Here is an 11,305-nt window from a genome sequence, read left to right on the forward strand (position 1 = left end):
ACTAAAGTGTACTCTAGTAACAAAATGAAAAAAACATAGACCTCAGGACTCTACAGTACTTTAGAGTGTTTTTTTTTTTCACAGTGTGCATTATGTACCCTGACAACTATAGCTATATAATGATTGGATAATTTTATCATTGCATACTGTATACTGTTTCACATACAATTTTTTAATTAGTAGGCAGCATGTGTACTACATAGTAGAGATGCACCGATACTAATTTTCCCATCCAATAACGACTGCCGATTATTCAGAATGATATATGCCGATGCTGATACTGATAGTTTGATTTTTCTTAAGAAAAAAAAAATCTCCCAAATATTGCTGCAAACTATAGAACCCTCTAATTTGGTACATTACTATAATATTAGAGGTTACAGTTAACAACAGGGGTATTATTCAACTTCTATTGATTTTCATATATAATAATTACACGTTAATGTAGGTTATACAACTCAGCAGCACATAGTTTTCATAAGCACTTGTCTTCATGGCAAATTTATTCAAATATATATAATATATCAAATTAAATTAGCTCCTCTAGTGTTTTTTATTGCTAACCAAACGAACTGTGAATATCAGATAAATTTCCCTAGGTAAATGCAATGTTAGGTGACATTGCTCACAAGTAGTTCACAATGTAGGCCTATATAGCCTATCTATGACTAGCCTACAGCGATCTGTCACGTCACATTTAAGAGCATCAAAACGCCATTTATTGTTGAATAAATTAATTACATTCATTGTTTGAATTTCATGATAAAATGAACAGAATTTGAAAGATGTTTCTTATCATAAGTAACAAAGCACAAATCTCTTTGCGATTATTGGACGGGAGGCGGGCTACAAATAATGTTTGTTGAAGGGAAAAACCGTGGGCCTGGCTTGAACTGCGGGTGATTCATAGGGTCAAACAGAGACTGCTTTTAGCTTTTTTTGAACTGTTAAAGAAACTTTTATTTTTTTAACTGTTAACTGTTTATTGTTGCGTCAACTTGCCCTAAATTCAACACAAGATAGATTTTCTTCACACACAGTATGAGTTGCAGTCTGGCACGTTTTCCGCACCCTTTTGATTGACAGGATATATTCGGCCCTGTTCATCGTCTATTTTTTAACAATGATGGCCGATAGTGAAAATAATAGCTTTTATCGGCCGATTCTGATTATGTGCATCTCTACTACATGCAGTACAATGGGCTATTTCATTCGGAACAGCCGAACTCTTTGTAAACTGTCTTTACATGGCCACCACGACGTCACCAGTTTACATTCCATACAGAGTCTATGAAGATTAATGTAGGACCTATGTGTTCACACTGCTTATTAAAGCATTCAGATGTAAACAGGGCTATGCTCTTCATATGAATAATTACATACAGTAGGCCTATCTGTTTTTACAAAAACAACATACATAATTCAAGATTAGCTTATACATCAGTAATCTTGTGTCAGTGAATCTGAGTGTATAATTTCTTGTTCTCTTACGAGAGGTTCTCTCGTATTGCGTAGTTGCTTACGCTACGGGAAAGCCTTTCTTTCTCGAGATACTGAAGCCAAAAATTATCCTTAATTTTTATAATCTTGTCAACGCAGTGCGGCAGCCTGCAGACCTAGGGCAAGCTTACTAGCGTGCCCATTGGCTGCCCTGCGGCAACTGCAGCAGCCTACCGCTGAGCCCTTGGCGTGACGTCACGACCAATGAGCGCGCTTGGCGCGCTTAATGCGTCACAGCCCGCGAAAAGGGGTGTGGCTTAGCGTATATAAACAGGGCTCGGAGGCTGCTTCTCTGATTTCTGTCTTTTCAGCGAAGCTCTACGCATCGCTGCTCTCTGAGGAAGCCGCCGTCGAATCAAGCGACCAGCACGCCGAGGATCTCAGCCTGAGGACGCCGGCCGCCTTCGCCGCCTTCAGCTTTCCCTGCCTGCTTCGCTATCCGGCGAATATATCCTTTTACTGCTCTGTGTTGTATGTGTTTGTGTGTTCGCCCCGCGACACACTTTGCATCTAAAAGAGCGCGAGGCGTTGTTGCAAATGCCTCGCTCATCCTGTGGCTCGTGCAGAGCCGCGCTCAGCGACGGAGACCGCCACGTAATCTGCGCTCTCTGCCTGGGTTTCGACCACGCAGCCCGCGCCCTTCACGGGCGGCTGCGAACAGTGTGAGGACTTGCCGATGTCGACCCTGTGGGCTCGACTCGCCATGTTTCACGATCCTCCACCTTCTCCGGCTGCCTCTTCCGGGCCGCGTAAGAAAAAAACGCCGCTCTCAAGGCCTTCCGAGCCGGTGGTTATAGCTGAGCGCTCGCCGGAGCCCCTCCCGCGAGCCTCGCTCTCTCCTTCTCCCCCGCCCTTCACCGACGCGCAGCGGCCGGCCTCTGCCCGCACTGCCGTCGCCTCAGGGGATGAAGCAGACCAGCAGGTTACTCCCCTCTGTCAAGCCGCGCAAACGGCGCCGCTCACAAGGGATGTCAGAACGGACGGTCACGGGCTATAGCTTCCTTTACGTTACAAGGAAGCTACCCCCCCCGGATGACGCACGCCCTCTCCCCCTCTGTTCGAGCCGCGCAAGGCGCCGCTCACAAGGGATGTCAGAAGTAGACGGTCACGGGCTGGCTTCCTTTACGTTATAAGAAAGCTACCCCGCGTCTCGGTCGCGCGCATCACTCTCCGGCCACCTCCGTTTCTCACACATTTCTCAGTCCCCTCCTAGCTCAGGCGACTAGAAATATCTATATTGCAGTAAACGAGCCTGTTATACACGCACGCCTGCAAACAAACGATGTCACAGCACATAATGACATCTTCCCGCTCTCTCTCCCTTTGTTCGAGCCGCGCAACTGCGCCGTTCTCAAGGGATATCAGAGCGGACGTCACGAGCACCGGCGAAAGGAGGAAGAGAGAGTGTTTTCGTCCCGCTTAGGCCGGACTTCCTCCAATCCTCGCATATTTCTCAGTCCCCTCTAAGTTCAGGCGGCTGGAAATACTATTATTGCAGTAAACGAGCCTGTTGTAATACACGCGCGCCTGCAAACAAACGCTCGGTCATATGCTCGCACTGACTGGAAGCTCATGTGTGCCCCTGTGGCTCAGTGGCAGAACATTAGACTTCCGCACCAGAGACCCGTGTTCGAATCCGGCTCTGGCAGCAGAAAAAACTTTTTTCTGCTTGCTTCTCTCGAGCTCGCGGCCAGCTTTCTTACATACAGAAAGCTAACCCGCATCTCACGGGATACATATTTCTCAGTCCCCTCTAAGTTCAGGCGGCTGGAAATACTAATACTGCAGTAAACGGGCCTGTTTTAATACACGCGCGCCTGCAAACAAACGCCGAAACGAAACACGACGCTCGGTCATATGCTCGCACTGACCGGAAGCTCATGTGTGCCCCTGTGGCTCAGTGGCAGAACATTAGGCTTCCGCACCAGAGACCCGTGTTCGAATCCGGCTCTGGCAGCAGAAAAAACTTTTTTCTGCTGTCTTCTCCGAGCTCGCGGCCAGCTTTCTTACATACAGAAAGCAAACCCGCATCTCACGGGATACATATTTCTCAGTCCCCTCTAAGTTAGGCGGCTGGAAATACTAATGCTGCAGTAAACGGGCCTGTTTTAATACACGCGCGCCTGCAAACAAACGCCGAAACACGACGCTCGGTCATATGCTCGCACCAACTGGTAGCTCATGTGTGCCCCTGTGGCTCAGTGGCAGAATTTTACGCTTCTGCACTGGAGAACCGTGTTCAAATCCGGCTCTGGCGGCAGAAAATATTTTTTCTGCTGTCTTCTCCGAGCTCGCGGCCAGCTTTCTTACATACAGAAAGCGAACCCGCATCTCACAGGATGGTGCTTGAGTATTTATGAGCGTCTAAACATATGAGCCATCAAAGCATTTGCTCTATAACGCCGATGGTGTTACAAGTGTAGAAAATGTGCCCACTCCCATGTGCTCACTGCTACACACAAACACGGTCCCCATGGTAACGCGTTCAGAGCGCTCTCTCATAGAGCGGTCACACGCCGCTCGAGTAATAAGTGTAGTAAATGTGCCCACAACTCTGTGCTCACATCTACCTGTAACTCGCTCTGCCACTCGGTTACCCCGGGCAACAGCGGCTCAAGCCGAGGGTGTTATAAGTGTAGAAAATGTGCCCACTCCCATGTGCTCACTGCTTCACACAAACATGGTCCCCATGGTAACGCGCATAGAGCGCTCTCTCATAAAGCGGACACAAGCCGCTCGAGTACTAAGTGTAGTAAATGTGCCCACAACTTTGTGCTCACACCTACCCGCTGCTCGCTCTGCCATTCAGTTACCTCGGGTCGCACACCCTCTAAGCTCCCAAACTCTGGCCGTGTCATAAGTGTAAACTCTGCGCCCGCTCAGGTGCACGCGCACTCACTTTTAGACATTACAATCCCCACGCCGCTTTCGCGCCAGGGGTGTTTGTCAGCAAATCACGCTCCATCCTCTGGGACCGAGCTACCGAACGCTGTACAGCCGGCCAATACTGTTTACCAGCCCCCGTGTTCGAGCACCAGCGGCGCGCACGCCGCTCCATCCTCTCTGATACAGGTTCCCCAATCCCGCGCAGAGCGGCGATCTGAACCCAGAGACCATTCGACCCCTAGCTATGCATGCGGAAGCATGGGAAGCTATTCAGGGCGCGTCAGAATGGGTGCTGAGTACTATAAAACACGGCTATTCGCTTCAATTCGCTCGTCGCCCTCCGCGCTTTCTAGCACAGACGGAGACGAAAGTGAGTTCAGAAGCTGCGCACCTGCTTCAAGCCGAAATAGCGAAGCTACTGCGCAAAAGGGCTATAGAACAGGTTCATCCTTCTCTAAGCGAGTCGAGCCTTTACAGCCGCTACTTCCTCGTACCCAAGAAGGACGGAGCGTTAAGACCTATTTTAGATCTGAGACATCTGAACAAAGCCCTCATGAGACGGCCGTTCAAAATGATCACAACCAGAAAAATCCTCGCGCAGATTTGCCCAGGAGACTGGTTTATCTCTCTCGATCTAAAAGACGCATATTTTCAGATCCAGATAACTCCCCGTCACAGGCCATTCTTGAGATTCGCCTTCAACGGTCGAGTATATCAGTACACAATCCTGCCCTTCGGCCTGTCTTTGGCACCCCGTACATTACGAAATGCATGGACACGGCTCTCGCTCCCCTGAGAAAACAGGGAATGCGAATACTGAATTATCTGGACGATTGGCTTATTCTAGCGCTGTCAGAGACGGAACTTGTGTCTCACGGAACAGCGCTTCTCAGCCATCTGGAGGATCTGGGTCTCTCGGTCAACTGGACCAAGAGCTCGCTATCGCCCCGTCAGTCAATTTCCTTCTTGGAATAGAACTGGACTCGGTGGCTATGACGGCCAGACTGTCGGAGCAGCGCGCGCGCCGCATCCGCCTCCTCGCCGCATCCCTCCAAATAGGCAGCCGGGTTCCGCTGAGGACATTCCAGCGTATCCTGGGGCATATTGCCTCAGCTGCAGCAGCGCTCCAGCTGGGCTTACTGCGCATGCGCCCGCTTAAACGCTGGCTGAAAGCGCGCGTGCCCCACCGAGCCTGGGCGGCCGGCGGCTTGCGAGTCAGAGTGAATCAGAGCTGCTTTTCAGCCCTGCAGCCCTGGCTGGCAGCCGAATGGTATCACACAGGAGTGACTATGGGAGTGATTTCACACCGGAAAGTTGTCTCGACAGACGCTTCCAACCTAGATTGGGGAGCGCTCTTCGAAGGCAGACCGGTCTATGGCCGCTGGTCAGACCAGGAGAATCTCCTACACATAAACTGTCTAGAGATGCTCGCGGTCGAGAAAGCTCTCAAACACTTCCTCCCATTCCTCCACGGTCACCATGTTCTAGTCCGCACGGACAATACATCGGTAGTGGCCTATGTGAATCGCCAGGGCGGTGTCAGATCAGACGCTCTGCACCCTGGCGGAACGCCTCCTCGTGTGGGCTCAGCACTCTCTGCGCTCGCTGAGAGCCGCGCATGTGCCTGGCCACCTGAGCGAGGGCCCCGACAGACTGTCCAGGGACAGCGTTCCCCCTGGGGAGTGGTCTCAACACCCCCAAACAGTCCAGTCACTGTGGCGCCGTTTCGGCAAAGCGAAAGTCGACCTTTTTGCGTCAAAAGACAACGCTCATTGCCCAGAGTTCTTCTCGAAGAACGAGGACGCGCTGGCCCAGACCCGGCCCAGCGGCCCGCTGTATGCTTTTCCCCCGGTCTCTCTGCTGCCTCAGGTCATCAAGAGAATCAGGGAAGCGCGCCACACAGTGCTCCTCTTAGCCCCATACTGGGAGAACCAAGCTTGGTTCCCGGATCTAATACAGCTGGCAGACTCAGCCCCCTGGCCGATACCGGTGAAGAGAGACCTTTTCTCTCAAGCCCGCGGCTCGATATGGCATCCCCATCCAGAGCGCTGTCTCTGCATGCGTGGAGCCTCAACGATTACACGCTGATCTGCCAGACGGGGTCATGAACACGATCATACAATCTAGAGCCCCCTCTACGAGGCGGCTCTACATGTCGAAATGGTCAGTGTTTAACAGATGGTGCACTGCTAAGGGGCTCGATCCACAGACATGTGGGGTATCGCGAGTACTGTGTTTCCTTCAAGAGTTACTGGACGCGGGCAGGTCCCCCTCCACGCTCAAAGTCTATGTCACGGCCATTTCAGCGCTCTCTGTTCAGAGCTGGGCCGCGCATTAGGAAGGAACGAGTTCGCCATCCGCTTCCTTAGAGGAGCCAGGAGGATGAACCCCCCGCGACCCCCCTCGGTTCCTATGTGGGATCTTTCACTGGTCTTGGAGGCCCTGAAAGCGCATCCCTTCGAACCCTTGGAAACTGTGGATATGAAATACCTCACGCTCAGAACTGTTTTTCTGATAGCACTGTCTTCAGTCAAACGAGTGGTGGAACAGCTCTTTGTTTCGTTTGGCGGGCGCACCAAGGGTCTCGCCGCCTCGAAACACAGCCTGTCCAGATGGATAGTGGACGCTATTGCTGCTGCTTATGCGTCTAAAGACCTGCAGTGCCCATTGGGCATTCAAGCTCACTCCACCAGAGGCATGGCCTCGTCGTGGGCGTGGTCCAGCGGGATTCCCATTCATGACATTTGTGCAGCGGCAGGCTGGGCCTCCCCCTCCACATTTGTTAGGTTTTACAACCTGGATGTTCCCGCCTTGCAGGCGAAAGTGTTATCAGTCTAAGTCTCGCGTATGCCAGCCCACTATCTGTGCGCGGGCTACGTTGTGTGATTTAGCTCTACTGGTTGAGCTGCACTATGCAGGGAATTGTCAGTTCGGACCGGCCGTGCCGCTCCTAACCCCCTAGTGTGTGCTTATGTACGGCGCTAGCCCTCTTCGGGCCGCCCGGCTCTCTGCTATCACGTTCCCCGGGCTCTCCCTGGGACTCATTCAGTGGATGCTGGGCGCGCACGGCGTTGACAAGGGCGTTCCCGTAGCGTAAGCAACTACGCAATACGAGAGAACCTCTCGTAAGAGAACGTTTCGGTTACTCACGTAACCTCTGTTCTCTCTAGAAGAGGGAACGAGTATTGCGTAGCCCGCCGTGCTCGCACCACGAGCTCATTTCGCTTCATGCGACAGAAACCAGAGAAGCAGCCTCCGAGCCCTGTTTATATACGCTAAGCCACACCCCTTTTCGCGGGCTGTGACGCATTAAGCGCGCCAAGCGCGCTCATTGGTCGTGACGTCACGCCAAGGGCTCAGCGGTAGGCTGCTGCAGTTGCCGCAGGGCAGCCAATGGGCACGCTAGTAAGCTTGCCCTAGGTCTGCAGGCTGCCGCACTGCGTTGACAAGATTATAAAAATTAAGGATAATTTTTGGCTTCAGTATCTCGAGAAAGAAAGGCTTTCCCGTAGCGTAAGCAACTACGCAATACTCGTTCCCTCTTCTAGAGAGAACAGAGGTTACGTGAGTAACCGAAACGTTTTGTTTATGTATTAAAAGTAATGATGATGGCCAGTTTTGAGATTAAAGTTCATCATATTCATTGCTACAGGACATGTTGGGAACAGAGCAGACAGATCGTTTTCCTAGATTTACCTTTTAGATGTTGGAGGTCTATTTTAGAGAGAATGGTCATTGTTCTTACTGGTTAAACCTCAACTGTTAAACGTGCATAGACCACCCACAGAATATGAAAACATGTGGTTTACATGTTCATAAACAACATCGAATGAAATAAATGTATTAATTAGCCTATATTGAATTGCATTTCCAGTACAATGGAGACTGGCTGCAGACCTTCACTCTCAAACTCAAATGCACTTTCTCTGGAACCAGTCATTAATACACAGTTGTTGTTTTTTTTATGTGGTACTGTTGTTGTCTGTTTAGAGCAATTCAATGTTATGCATCAGCTTTTATTGTAGCTACACTTTTTAGACTTTGTCTTTTAGACAATAATTGTAAGGGGGGGGGGGGGGACTAAAAGAAGAAAAAGTATTTTTTTTTAAGTGCCAAGATGTGAGGTTATAGCCAGTGGTTCCATCTGCGTTGTTTTCATGGTAACATGCTTTTGAGTTTCTCCTGCTAAACCTCATAGCTATTGCTGTTGCCACCGTGCTTTTTGGTTATTTTTATTGTTTTTGCATCAAACATAGAGCATTTCTTTCAAGCCACGCATCTCAATTTTCACCTCATTAGATCACCAGAAGTTTCTTCCAAAAGGTTTCATGTTTTGTCTTGGAATCTAGAAAACCTTAGACGTGATTTAATGCTTGCTTCTCTCACAGGCTTTCTTCCAAATCTGACAGGCTGAATAAATGGTTATGTCTGTTATATTGGTTATATCTTTCTACATGAGAAAAAAAAAACAGAGCATGCAGAAACTTGGAATTTGGGTACTGTAAGTAGCCAGGATTTGTCAAAATCCAATTTATGCTTCTCTGTGACCTAACTCAATTAACCTCTCAAATAACCTCTCAATTCAGTATTCAGACAAACATCTTTGTGTGCTCACTCATCTCAAGGAACATTTGTTCTTTTCGTCTTCTCTTTTGGAACTTATGGGATGATATATTCTGGATATATTCAAAAATAATTTTTATTGAATACTAATTTAGTCTAATTTAGAATTAAATGGCTGTGGACTAAATGTATAAAAATGTTGACAAGTCATTATAGGACAGCAAAAAAACATAAATTGATTCTCTGTTGATGAAAATGTTAGATTAAGTTAGATTTGATTATATATTTAGGGATATTAGGTAGCGCTACAGCACATCATAAACAACCCTAAATAATATAAACAAAACATCATTAAAATAACTCATTAAAACACAATCAAATTGATGCTTGACTCTGGGTTTCATCCTCTGTCCTCATTGAACTGTATGTAACACAGAAAGATGTATAATTAATGGTAAGTTAATGTTAAATAAAAAAAGAATTAAGTCATAGGGGCCTAAATGAAAAGATAATGATATATAGTGATTTTATGTGCATGAATAAAGCGGTAGTCTACAGCATTGTTTAGGCACAATGTAAGGCAGGACAGTGGGTAGTGTTGCATAACATAGCAGGCAGACTTGATAAGATTAATTATGTCTCAACTAAAGAAGACATAAGTTCATGCAGACTTCACTGTTACTCTACTTCGATGACTGATTTCTGAAAACAAAAAACAAAAAAAACGTTCTGCTTAATCCTAGACAATTTTTACTAACCATGGTTTACAAAATGTCTCAGTTGAGTATTTGCCTTATTAGACGATGACAGACAAATTGGGAGAAAAATAAACAGCAGGCCATTCTAAAATCAACTTGAAATAACAGTGTGCGAATATAAAGTAGCTTGTTATACAATATCAGACATTGTTTAGAGAAGATAAAAACATGCTAGAACTTCATCATCATCAAATTCAAACACTAAGTCTTAGTTTTCAGTGGGTAAAAACATGTTTTCACCCTTCAAATATCTTTTTTTTAAACATTTGTATTACAGAATCGAAGCTGCAGTTCATATAATTCAATGGGCTTTTCATTTGCCTGTGGTTCAGTAAGTCAATCAGTTTTTTTTTTTTTTTTAACTTAAATGGGAAATTGAAAAGTGTAAGAAAAGAGAAGTGAAGAAGCAAAAAATTTTTGATTTTTGTATTGTCTTTACCCTTACAAGAGGAAAAGTGTAGAAAACCTTAGACGTGATTTAATGCTTGCGTCTCTCTCAGGCTTTCTTCCAAATCTGACAGGCTGAATAAATGGTTATTTCTGTTATAGAGAATTCTTTTTTATTTATTTTAATATCCAAAAGTAATATCCAAAGAACAATTGTCCACATTTAGGTAAACGTAAGTCCATTTTGCCATGTAATTATTATTATTATTATTATTATTTTTTTTGTATTTTGATATTCAGGAAATAGTTTTTACAAAATAATATACAAATACTACATTTACAGAGTGACTTTAACACAGCTCCCATGAGTAGGCCTAATTGTTGTCAAATGTGCACCCTTTAGACGTGATACCTTTTTTTTCTTGATTCATTGTACATCTAAGTTTTAAGCACAAATAAAAAGAACAATCAGGATAGATCTAATGACCCCTCAAGAGTAGGTTTTACTGTGCTATTGTGTTGTCCCAGTATAAATCATCAAGGCTGTGGGCCACACTGGTCAGTCAGTGAAGATGTATGCTGCTTTAATACAGACTGAGCAATAAAACCAGCCACTAGCTGCATGGCATCTAAATGGCCACCCAAAATGATGCTTGTTAGAGTCCTGTCTGATCCTGTCTGCTTAACCGGAGAAGGAATGAAAGATGACAAAGAAGCCCTGAGAGAGGCAATGAAAGATTTTTCTTTTTTCTTTTACTGTCTGACTAGTTCACAGCAGACCCATGTTCATAGAACAGGGAGAATGATGAAGTACATTCTAGATAGTCTTATTACACAGCTTTCTATACTTGATTCTGATTGGTCATTCGCAGCATTTAGCAGTCAGATATTTCCTGATATTCCATGTTGTCCATAGCCATGCTGTATATCAGCTGTATAATAGAGTTGATTGTATCAGTCTGCTCATCCGATCACCATGTTGTATCACAGTGCAGACTGGCTCTCTCGTTTCATATAAAGAAACTAGCACCATTTTGCCTTTCATTTATTGATTGCAGTGACTTCAACAGACCAGTATTATTTTTATTTTTGACCGATTTGTACATTGCATTGGATACATTTATTTTCTTAGTTGAAGCTAAGATATAGCTTATACAATTAAAATTATTCAAATTATTTCAAGTCAGTTTTTCATGTCCATGTATTTATTT

This window comes from Scardinius erythrophthalmus (assembly GCF_964197995.2).
Source record: "Scardinius erythrophthalmus genome assembly, chromosome: 5".
In the NCBI taxonomy this organism is placed as follows: Eukaryota; Metazoa; Chordata; class Actinopteri; order Cypriniformes; family Leuciscidae; genus Scardinius; species Scardinius erythrophthalmus.